This window comes from Myotis davidii, unplaced genomic scaffold (genome assembly GCF_000327345.1).
Source record: "Myotis davidii unplaced genomic scaffold, ASM32734v1 scaffold339, whole genome shotgun sequence".
Taxonomy (NCBI): domain Eukaryota; kingdom Metazoa; phylum Chordata; class Mammalia; order Chiroptera; family Vespertilionidae; genus Myotis; species Myotis davidii.
Window position 1 is genome coordinate 1304421 of NW_006290778.1, and position 10621 is coordinate 1315041.

Sequence of the window (10621 nt, forward strand, 5' to 3'; positions counted from 1 at the left end):
CATTCACTCGGGTTTCCTGGTGTCCCCGGGCGCCCGCCGCCCCGAGGACTGGTGGGCATTACCCCGGGGACGCGAAGGAGACCCACGTGAGCAGCCCCCAGCTGCCGCTCCTCGGAGAATCCGGTCGATTGTGCAGAGCAGCCCTCCCCGCCGCGCGCGGGGGGCGAAGAGTTTGCTGATCGGGAAACAATGGGAACATCTGGGCTGCGCCTCGGAGCTTTGACAAAGGCCAAGCGAGGGCTCATCCCTGGACTTCACGGCCGCATCCGTGCTCACGCCAAGCAGGCAATAGAAAAGGGAGACTGTATATGCTATTTCATCTGTTGGTTTTTATTTTTCAAACTAGTTTCACGGAAAATAATTTTTAAGACAATTTCATTTTTTTGTTTGTTTAGTGTATTCCCCCCCCCCTTTTTTAAAGCAGAATGCCCATTTATTAACTTACAATGAGGAATAAAATTGCCAACTGGAGCACATCGCCTGTGTAGGCTGGTCAGTGCATTATCTCCCAGAAGAAAAATCTATATGGGAAGCCAGAATATAATTACAAGATTATTTGATTAATATGGAGTCAGAACAAAAGGGATTAGTTACATTCAATGATTAGCTCATTAAACCCTGATACCTCTATGCTACCAACTCCACAGTGGGGCTGTTCCTGCCAAGGAGATTAGAATCAGCTGTTCATACTTGCCTACCTACTCTTTCTTGCTCATAACATGTGTCATATATCCTGGTTAAGAGTAGGGGTTTTGGAGTTCAGCCCCTGCCACTTATTTCTATACCTCAGTGTCCTCAGTTTGTAAAGTTGGGATAATAATAACATGATTGCTTCAAGGAGTAGATAAAATCATGCAAGTATAATCTTTAGTATAGTATCTAACACATAATAGGTATTTTTTAAATGTTAGCTGTGCTAAATAACCCTTCAGTTGCTTCCAATTGCTGTTAGGATAAAGACTAAAATCTCTGCAATACCCTGAAAGGCCTGAATATGCTTTAGCTGCTACTTCATCCTCATCGTGTGCCATTTTGTCCTGTCTTCTACTTTGGATTTCTTTTTTTTTTAAATTTCTTTATTGGTTAAGGTATTACAAATGTGTCCTCATCCCCCCATTAACCCCCAACCTCCCTCCAGCCCCCCACTCATGTTCTCATCCCCCTGTTGTCCCTTTCCATTGGTTTGGCTTATATGCATGCATACAAGTCCTTTGGTTGATTTCTTCCCCATACCCCCACTCTCCCCTACTTTCCCTCTGGGGATTGATAGTCTGATCGCTGTTTCTGTGTCTTTGGATTTCTTTTAATTAGTACCAGTCAAATGCATTAATTGATTAGTATCAAAACACATTTTATATTTTTCACATTGTTCCTTTTCACAAATATTTATGAGTATCTCCTGTCAGGCAGACCCAGGGACTGGTGCTATAACTGGGTAATCAATGGGTCTGGACTGCCTGTCACTACTTGAGCCAATTAAGCAGAGACAGGGCTGAATCATATATGAGCATTTATTCCAATACTGCTGGCACTTTGGGAGAGCAGCAAGTCACCCACAAAAATCTGCTCTACAGCCCCTCCCATAAGCCAGCTGCTTATATAGGGTAAGACAAAGATTACCCTATATACTTTTGGAGTACAGGCATGGGGAAGTAGGAGGCTAGGGTGGGACTCCATTGTTTGGGCAGAAGGTTGTTAATCTTTCCTTGAGAATGGACCACATTACAAGGTTGACTCCCAGGTCCAAAGTTGACTCCCAGGTCCCAGGGGCATACAACTCTCAGCCAGGTCAGAATGTCCTTTCTTTAACCAAAACAAGGCAATCATGGTTAACAGAGCATGATTAATATTTCCCATAACCATAGCTAGTCCCAATATTCTATTTTTGCCCCTAAGAGTGCTGTGACAGTCCTGGTCTCTGCCCACTTGGAGCTCTAAAAGGGGGAACATGCCTAGCTAACTCCTCCTCATCCTTCCTACTATTAACGTAAAAACATTCAAACCTATAAAGAATTTTTGTGAGTTTACTTGAGCCAATCTGTCTACAATTGCTGGGAAGCAGTATCTCAACAGATTGGAATAATGCTCCAGAGAATGGCGGTTTTTCATCTATTTTTATACATTGCAATCAAAGGAGGGGATGTAGGTGGGTTACATGAAATCCATTGCTGATAGATTAGAGAGGCAGGGGGCGGGAGCATGAGGGGGGGAGATGAGGAGGGAGGGAGGGCGTGGGGGAGGACCCTGGGATTGGATTAAAAAGTAAAATAGACACATACTTAAGTGGGTGCAGGATTGTTAACAGCCAACCATTAGTATGATAACAATAACAATGAAGGAATTTCTGGTATCTGTCCTGGCGCATAGGCACATTGGTTTGTGCCCCAAGAGGTCTGGAAAAAGGGAAATTACAAGTTACCCAGACATTTCAAGGATATGTTATCATAGATACAAAAAGACAGATAGGCTCAGTTAAGGTAAAGGTTGACCTTGTCAGTGAGGATACTGGCCTAGGACGTAACTAACTACCCACCACAACTGCTCTTAGTTAAAGTTTAATTTTAGACCATCCTTTGTGGTTACTTTAGGTCTCTGAGTTTGCAAAACCACCATGCAGGCCTTCCCTGAGCTGGTCAGGTTACAGCCGTGGGCAAACTACGGCCCGCGGGCCGGATCAGGCCCGTTTGAATTAAAAAAATAGACCGTACCCCTTTTTTTTTTTTAATATATTTTATTGATTTTTTACAGAGAGGAAGGGAGAGAGAGAGTTAGAAACATCAATGAGAGAGAAACATCGATCAGCTGCCTCCTGCACACCCCCACTGGAGATGTGCGCGCAACCCAGGCACATGCCCTTGACCGGAATCGAACCCGGGACCGCTCAGTCCGCAGGCCGACGCTCTATCCACTGAGCCAAACCGGTTCTGGCGAGACCGTACCCTTTTATGTAATGATGTTTACTTTGAATTTATATTAGTTCACACAAACACTCCATCCATGCTTTTGTTCCGGCCCTCTGGTCCAGTTTAAGAACCCATTGTGGCCCTTGAGTCAAAAAGTTTGCCCACCCCTGGGTTAGCATGTGGCCTCTTTCGTCCACACTACCCCAACTCAGCTGCCATTTCCTGGATGAAGTCTATATAAACACAGGTTTCTCACAGGATTCTGTTTTCCTATGTGGCACTAAGTGCTGTTTGAAAAGACAGATTTGGTGATTATTTAATGAATGTCTCAATTCCCATTACGTGTGTAAACCCCATGACAATTAGAAGGTGGTCAGTTTGGCTCAATCTTTGTTGCTGAGTGCCTGACACACAGAAGGTGCTTAAGAATGAGAGGGAGAGGAAGGAAAGGAGATGAGAAGAAAGAATCCTATATAATAAAAGGGTAATATGCAAATCAACCAAACAGAGGAACAAACAGTTGCTATGATGTGCACTGTCCACCAGGGGGCAGATACTCAACGCAGGAGCAGACCCCTGGTGGTCAGTGCGCTTCCACAAGGGGAGCACTGTTCAGCCACAAGCCAGGCTGAAGGCCCGCCAGCCTCCAAGGCAGCACTACGGATCCTGTGGGGAGCGGGCCAAAGCCATCAGTCGGACATCCCCTGAGGGCTCTGGGACTGGGAAAAGGTGCAGGCAGGGCTGAGGGCCCCCCCCCCATCCCCAGTGCACAAATGTTGTGCTCCTGGCCTCTAGTAAATATATATGAGATGGAAGAAGGACGTGAGATGAGAAACACTGGAGATCATGTGAAATCAGTGAAAAGAGCTACTGCTTTGTTTTAGTCACAAGCATTAAATTGAGAGCTTTTTACTAACAGGGAAGCTCATCACTATCCTATTCTGCAAGGAATCCAATTTCTTTTTTGTTTATTTTAATATATTTTCATTGATTTCAGAGAGAGGAAGGGAGGGGAAAGAAACAATGATGAGAGAGAATCATTGATCAGCTGCCTCCTGCACACCCCCTACTGGGGATTGAGCCCGAAACTCAGGCATGTGCCCTGACTGGGAATTGAACTGTGACCTAGTTCATAGGTTGATGCTAAACCACTGAGCCACACCAGCAGGGCAGGAATATGATTTATTTTTTTTAAAAAAAATTTTTGTTGATTTTTTACAGAGAGGAAGGGAGTAGATGAGAAGAAAGAATCCTATATAATAAAAGGGTAATATGCAAATCAACCAAACAGAGGAACAAACAGTTGCTATGATGTGCACTGTCCACCAGGGGGCAGATACTCAACGCAGGAGCAGACCCCTGGTGGTCAGTGCGCTTCCACAAGGGGAGCACTGTTCAGCCACAAGCCAGGCTGAAGGCCAGCCAGCCTCCAAGGCAGCACTAAGGATCCTGTGGGGAGCGGGCCTAAGCCATCAGTCGGACATCCCCTGAGGGCTCTGGGACTGGGAAAAGGTGCAGGCAGGGCTGAGGGCCCCCCCCCCATCCCCAGTGCACAAATGTTGTGCTCCTGGCCTCTAGTAAATATATATGAGATGGAAGAAGGACGTGAGATGAGAAACACTGGAGATCATGTGAAATCAGTGAAAAGAGCTACTGCTTTGTTTTAGTCACAAGCATTAAATTGAGAGCTTTTTACTAACAGGGAAGCTCATCACTATCCTATTCTGCAAGGAATCCAATTTCTTTTTTGTTTATTTTAATATATTTTCATTGATTTCAGAGAGAGGAAGGGAGGGGAAAGAAACAATGATGTGAGAGAATCATTGATCAGCTGCCTCCTACAAACCCACATAGGGGACTGAGGTCGAAACCTGGGCATATGCCCTGACCAGGAATCGAACTGCGACTTCCTGGTTCATAGGTTGACTCTTAACCACTGAGTCATGCTGGCTGGGGCAGTTCTCTCTCTCTTTCTCTCTCTCTCTCTCGTTATATTTGAGCTTACTGCCCAGAGAGTTAGAAACATCGATGAGAGAGAAACATCGATCAGCTGCCTCCTGCACAAGGGGATGTGCCCGCAACCAAGGTACATGCCCTTGACTGGAATTGAACCTGGGACCCTTCAGTCCGCAGGCCGACGCTCTATCCACTGAGCCAAACCGGTCAGGGCAGGAATATGATTTTTTATTCCATACATTAGTGTCCTTAGAGTAAAATAAACCAGGAGAAGTTACTGGTTTATTTCATATTTAACATTAATGATATTTGTTGAATGTGAAATGTTGTAAAACACATAGGAAAAATCTAGTCACTGCCTGAAAGAATCCAGATTTCTCAACCCAAGTAACATTAATGTGGCAGTAGTCCTATGAAAGAGGCCAGGTTGGGATTGGATAAACGTGTTTTCAACTCAAATATAACAACTCCAGGTCTTAGCTGTCTGCCATCAAGGAGAAAGTTCTAGTTAGTAAGAGAAAGCATTTGCATTGCAAGAAGCTGTTGATTAGGAATAAGAGAAGAGGAAGATACTGGGTATATAAGCGAGCAATAGTGAAGGTGTGGAGATGCTCAGAAGAAAGCTCCTAAGCTGTTAGTTGTAACAGTACCTTCTATGTGAATACAGGCCAAGCAGAAAGAAATCTGGGCCAGATAGCTCTAAAATTGTACCAATCCATAAGGGCCTCAGAAGCATCTCAGCCTCAAAAGCAAGCTAGTTCTAGTGGATCTGAAACAAGTACTATGTGAATCCACTCAACTTGAGGCTTCTTGTAATTTGTTTTTCTGTGTTTTCCTCTCCTGGTACTTAACCAAATCTTTTGTTGATCCCAACAAAGTAGTGAGGGATGGGAGAATGCATAGGATACAAGGAAGACTCTGAAGGAGACAATAATAGGATGACAATATAACTTACTGTTTTAGGCACTCTTTTAATATTTACACCTCATAACAATTCTAATTAGGCAGGTACTATTCTTTTACTGTTTTACAAATGAAGAAACTACATGTAATTCATATGTCAGATCAGTAGTGGAACTGGGACTTGAGCCTTGGGTCTGAGCTCTAAATGCATGTTCCTTGTTACAAGTCAAATAATAAATACTAGTACATCACACTCCCTGAGGTAATAAACTTTAGTTTGTATTCTTGCATACCTTTTTCTATGAACTTATACACACACACCCAAACACACATTTTACCCAAAATGTAGATTTTTCTCTTAAAAATTGTCATGACCATTTCTTCAGGATACTATGTAGGATAGTAGTCATTCTTTTTATTGTGGTAAAGTAAACACAAACACAAAATTTACTGTTTAAACCATTTTTAAGGTTACAGTTTTGTGCCATTAAATATACTATTGTTTTGCAAAATATTATTTTTAATAACACTAAAATATGCTACAGTATAACTCCATCATACAATTTATTCAGCTATTACCTATTTGTTTGAAATTCAGGCTGTTTTTCATTGTTGCCCTACACACAATGCTGATGAACCTAATATCTTTGTGTTATCAAGCTCAAGGGGTTCACTCCTTGCAATGTTCTATTCAAGAACCTGTTGTAGGATTTACATCCCAGGAGACAGGATTCACATCCAAGGCTCTGCCTCCAGGAAGGGAGGCTTAGCCAATGCTTATATACATTATTAATAGCTAGAGGCCCAGTGCATGAAAATTTATGCACTGAAGGGGGGGTCCCTCAGCCCAGCCTGCCCCCTCGCACAGTCTGGGAGCCCTCAGGGGCAGGAGGCGACCTGGCAATCAGGGGAAGGCGATGCCCCCATCACACCTCTGCTGCTGCCACTGCCGGCAGCACAAGCCTTGGGCAGCCCTGGGCAGCTGCCATTCGAGCCTTGCCAGCACCTTGGGCCAGCCCTAGGCAGCTGGGGGGCTGAAGGTACTGGGCGCCACCATGTTTGAGGGTGGGGCAGTGAAGTAGCATATCCCCTCCTTATTGGCTGTGGGCACCACCATCTTTGAGAGCGTGACAGTCAATTAGCATATTCCCTCTTTATTAGATAGGATACCAAATGAGGACCTGTCTATATTGGATTCAGTTGATTTTGTGAGGATCCTGATTTCCAGGGTTTTCAAAATTTATTTATTTTAAATCCTTGCCTGAGGATATGCTTTTTTTGAGAGAGAGGAAGGGAGAGGGAAGGAGAAAAATATCAACCAGTTGCCTTCTGCATGAGCCCCTACTGGGGATCCAACTAGCAACCTGGGTATGTGCTCTGACCAGGAATTAAACCTACAACCTCTTGGTGCACAAGGTGACACTCCAAGCTACTGAGCCACACTGGCCAGCGCTCCAAGTTTTTAAATATACCCAGTTCCCTGAATATGGGTGTATCTGTTGGTATTAGTCAAATCAGATTGGATTTAAGTTTTCTGTTACTTTTCCTAATTGGAGAATATGTTTAACAGCCTGTCCTATTAGTGGGTCTGGGCATCCTAAAATTTGGGAGGAACCCAAAAAGGATCTATCATAAGTTCAACAGGACTTAATTTAAGCATTCCTTAGGTCAGTGGTTCTCAACCTTGGCTGCACATTAGAATCAACTGGGATATGGGGTGGGGCCACAACATTAGTAACAAACAGAATTTCTGGAGGATGAGGCCCAGAAATCAGGATTTTAAAAAAATTCCCAGGTGATTCTAATGTGCAGCGAAGGTTGAGAACCACTGCCTTAGGTGCTGCTTCAATCCAAATCAGGGCAATTAGTAGTAATTTAAGTCAGGTGTCACGGTTTCCTGGCAGTTTGGCCAGCATCCTTTTGAGCATTTTTTGTGAGGACTGTGGTCTCCATGAAGATGTAAGGCCCACCTAATTTGGAGAGCTTGCACTACTCTCTCTATTATGGCCGCTGTGAAAGCTGGCCCATTGCCATTTTGAAAGGTCCTGGGGAGCCCAAACCTAGGTATTATTTTTTCAAGCAGTGACTTTACAACTTCATTGCTCCTTTCCGTTCAGCATGGGACAAGCTTGAGATGAGCAGATCACGTGAGATCTATATAATGTACAGTTTCCATCTTTCACAGACTGTGGCTCCTTTATCCCCTGTCCCCAGTTTGGAAACATTAGGAGTGAAGCTCTGATTCTGAGCTCAAGAAGGTTCAGGAAACAGCTGCAGGCACAGGTTGTTCGAATAAGAATGAAACAGGAGGGGAAATGAAGGGGAATCAGCGATGCCATGAGGGGCCATGCACACAGGCACCGCCCACCCCACCCTTCTCCCCAGCCGCAGGCACTCACCCTGGCAGAGTCACCTCCTACTGCAGTTACAGCCACCGTTCCTCTCAACCCTCTGGCTCTGGACTCCTAGAGAAGATGGACTGGAAAGGCCTCCTCACAGCTGTCCCCCATCTCCCAGGATGCCTGGTTTTGTGCAGGGGCTAACATGCCACAATTCAGACCCAGTCTGCTAAAAAGAGGTTCTAGGGGGTGTGGCCTCCCTGCATCTGTCTCCCAGCTCACACCTTAGCAGTGAAGTATTCTGTTCCTAAATTTCCAGAACTGCCCCTAGATGTGACAGACCACTGGGCTGCTCCACCTTGCTGCTTCCACAGCAGGGCAAGTGCCTGGGTCAGCCCATTCCACTGCCAGTCAGCAGACTCCCAAAGCCATAGGGGCCTGTGCTCAGGCTGAGTGGGGGCCACTCCCCAAGAAGGGAACACAGCTCAGAAGCACCTAGTCTTGCCTCTGGGTGCAGAGTGCAAGCTCTCTCACCTCGACCTGCCCTCTCACCCCGCCACCCCACAGCTTCGGCGGAGAGAGGGGGGAGCTAATAGGCTGCGGCTCAGAAAAGAGGCTGAGGTCTCAGGAGTCTTCTTGACTTGACTGGGCTCTGATACCAGGGAATGCAGAACTGTGCACCTGAGTCAGTGATCTCAGAATCATCCTTGCAGACGAATGGATGGAGAACCAGTAAATTACTTAAGTTTTTCATCACACTGCAAGCAGTTCATTTCCCCGTCATTTCCACCTTCTTCCCACACCATGTGGCTAGGAAACCCAACCTTTTGACTTCTGTTACTCAAAATGCATGCAGGTGGTTGATTCTTCTTCCTACATTTTTAAATCATAGCAGACTTTTCTCCTTTTTGTGGGGGCACCAATCCAATCAGGTCATTTTAGTTTTCAATACTCCTAGGGTATTTGGTCTATGTTACCACACATTTGGTAAAATTTTTGAAATCAGACCTGCTCATAGAACATCTCTTTATGTCAATGAGACTCTTTGAAGGATGTTGCATATAATTTCCCCCCCTTATCATTTAGACAAAGGAAAGCAGTAGGAGTCTTATTAAAACAGCATACAAAATGTGCTTCATTTTTTTTTTTTTTTGGCTCAGATAAAGCTAGTCATTCTTCCCATATACCCTCAAGCATATATCTTTTACACCATTAGTCATAGATGGCTCCCAAGTCCTACAGCCAAACCTTTATCTCTCAGTCTTGCTTATCTTCTAGATAAGAGATCCTCGCTTCTATCCCAGATCACCTCCACTGGCAACATGAGCTCACTTGCTTGTCCTCAGCAAGGTCAGTCTGATGGGAACCTCACTGTTCTTCAGGGCACTGCAAGGTTTGGGTGCCATTCCTACTTCCCATCATGAGTTCTACCTTGGCTCTGGGTGCTCCAGAAAGTGCACTCCTTGGATAGAAGCAGGGTGGGGGCTGCAGGGGAGAAGCTTTTGTGTGTAAAGTAAATGATCCTATCATGGGAACGCTGAACCCTAAGAAGCAAAGAATCTGCACTTAAAAAACAGTGCCCCCCTAAACCCACCATAGACTCCCAGCCTAAAGCAAGGCTGCCTTGGACAGGACAGGCAGTTTCCTACAATTTATCCATTTGTTATATTAATTTGTATAAGCTCTTCATCTGTTTAAGTACATAAATAGAGCTCTTTGTATCCAGTTCTGGAGGATGCACCCTAAGGGACTCCCTAGGGCAGTGATGGCGAACCTATGACACGTGTGTCAGAGGTGATATGCAAACTCATTTTTTTGGTTGATTTTTCTTTGTTAAATGGCATTTAAATATATAAAATAAGTATCAAAAATATAAATCTTTGTTTTACTATGGTTGCAAATATCAAAAAAATTTCTGTATGTGACATGGCACCAGAGTTAAGTTAGGGTTTTTCAAAATGCTGACACGCCGAGCTCAAAAGGTTTGCCATCACTGGTTTAGAGGATTGAATTTGAGTTTCCCATAGCTGCACTTTTACATATAAGACAAGGCAAATGCAAATGTACACACAAAGAACAAAATCCACCTCCTGCAAGATAAAAATTAAGGGTGGTAGACACTATCCTATCCTATCTAATAATAGACAAACATGGTAATTGACCGTACCTTTGCTACGCCTCCCATTGGCTAATCAGCATGATACGCAAATTAACCGCCAACAAAAGATGACGGCTAATTTGCGTATTGCAGGCAGGGCGGGACAGCACAGCCGCCAGTGCCAGCCGCCATCCCGGCCTGCAGGCTGGTCCCAGAAGCTGCCCAGAAGCCGGTGATCGGGGGGAGATGGGGGGGTGTGCCTAAGCTGGTGATTGGTGTGAACAACAAAGGAAACACCTTTTCTGACCATTCATTGGTTAAGCTCCCTGTATGCCACTGGTAATATTCTTAGTAACTTGGGTAATAAGAATCCAAAAAGGTGATCTAGGATTTTTCACCACACTTGTGGCAAAACAAAAACG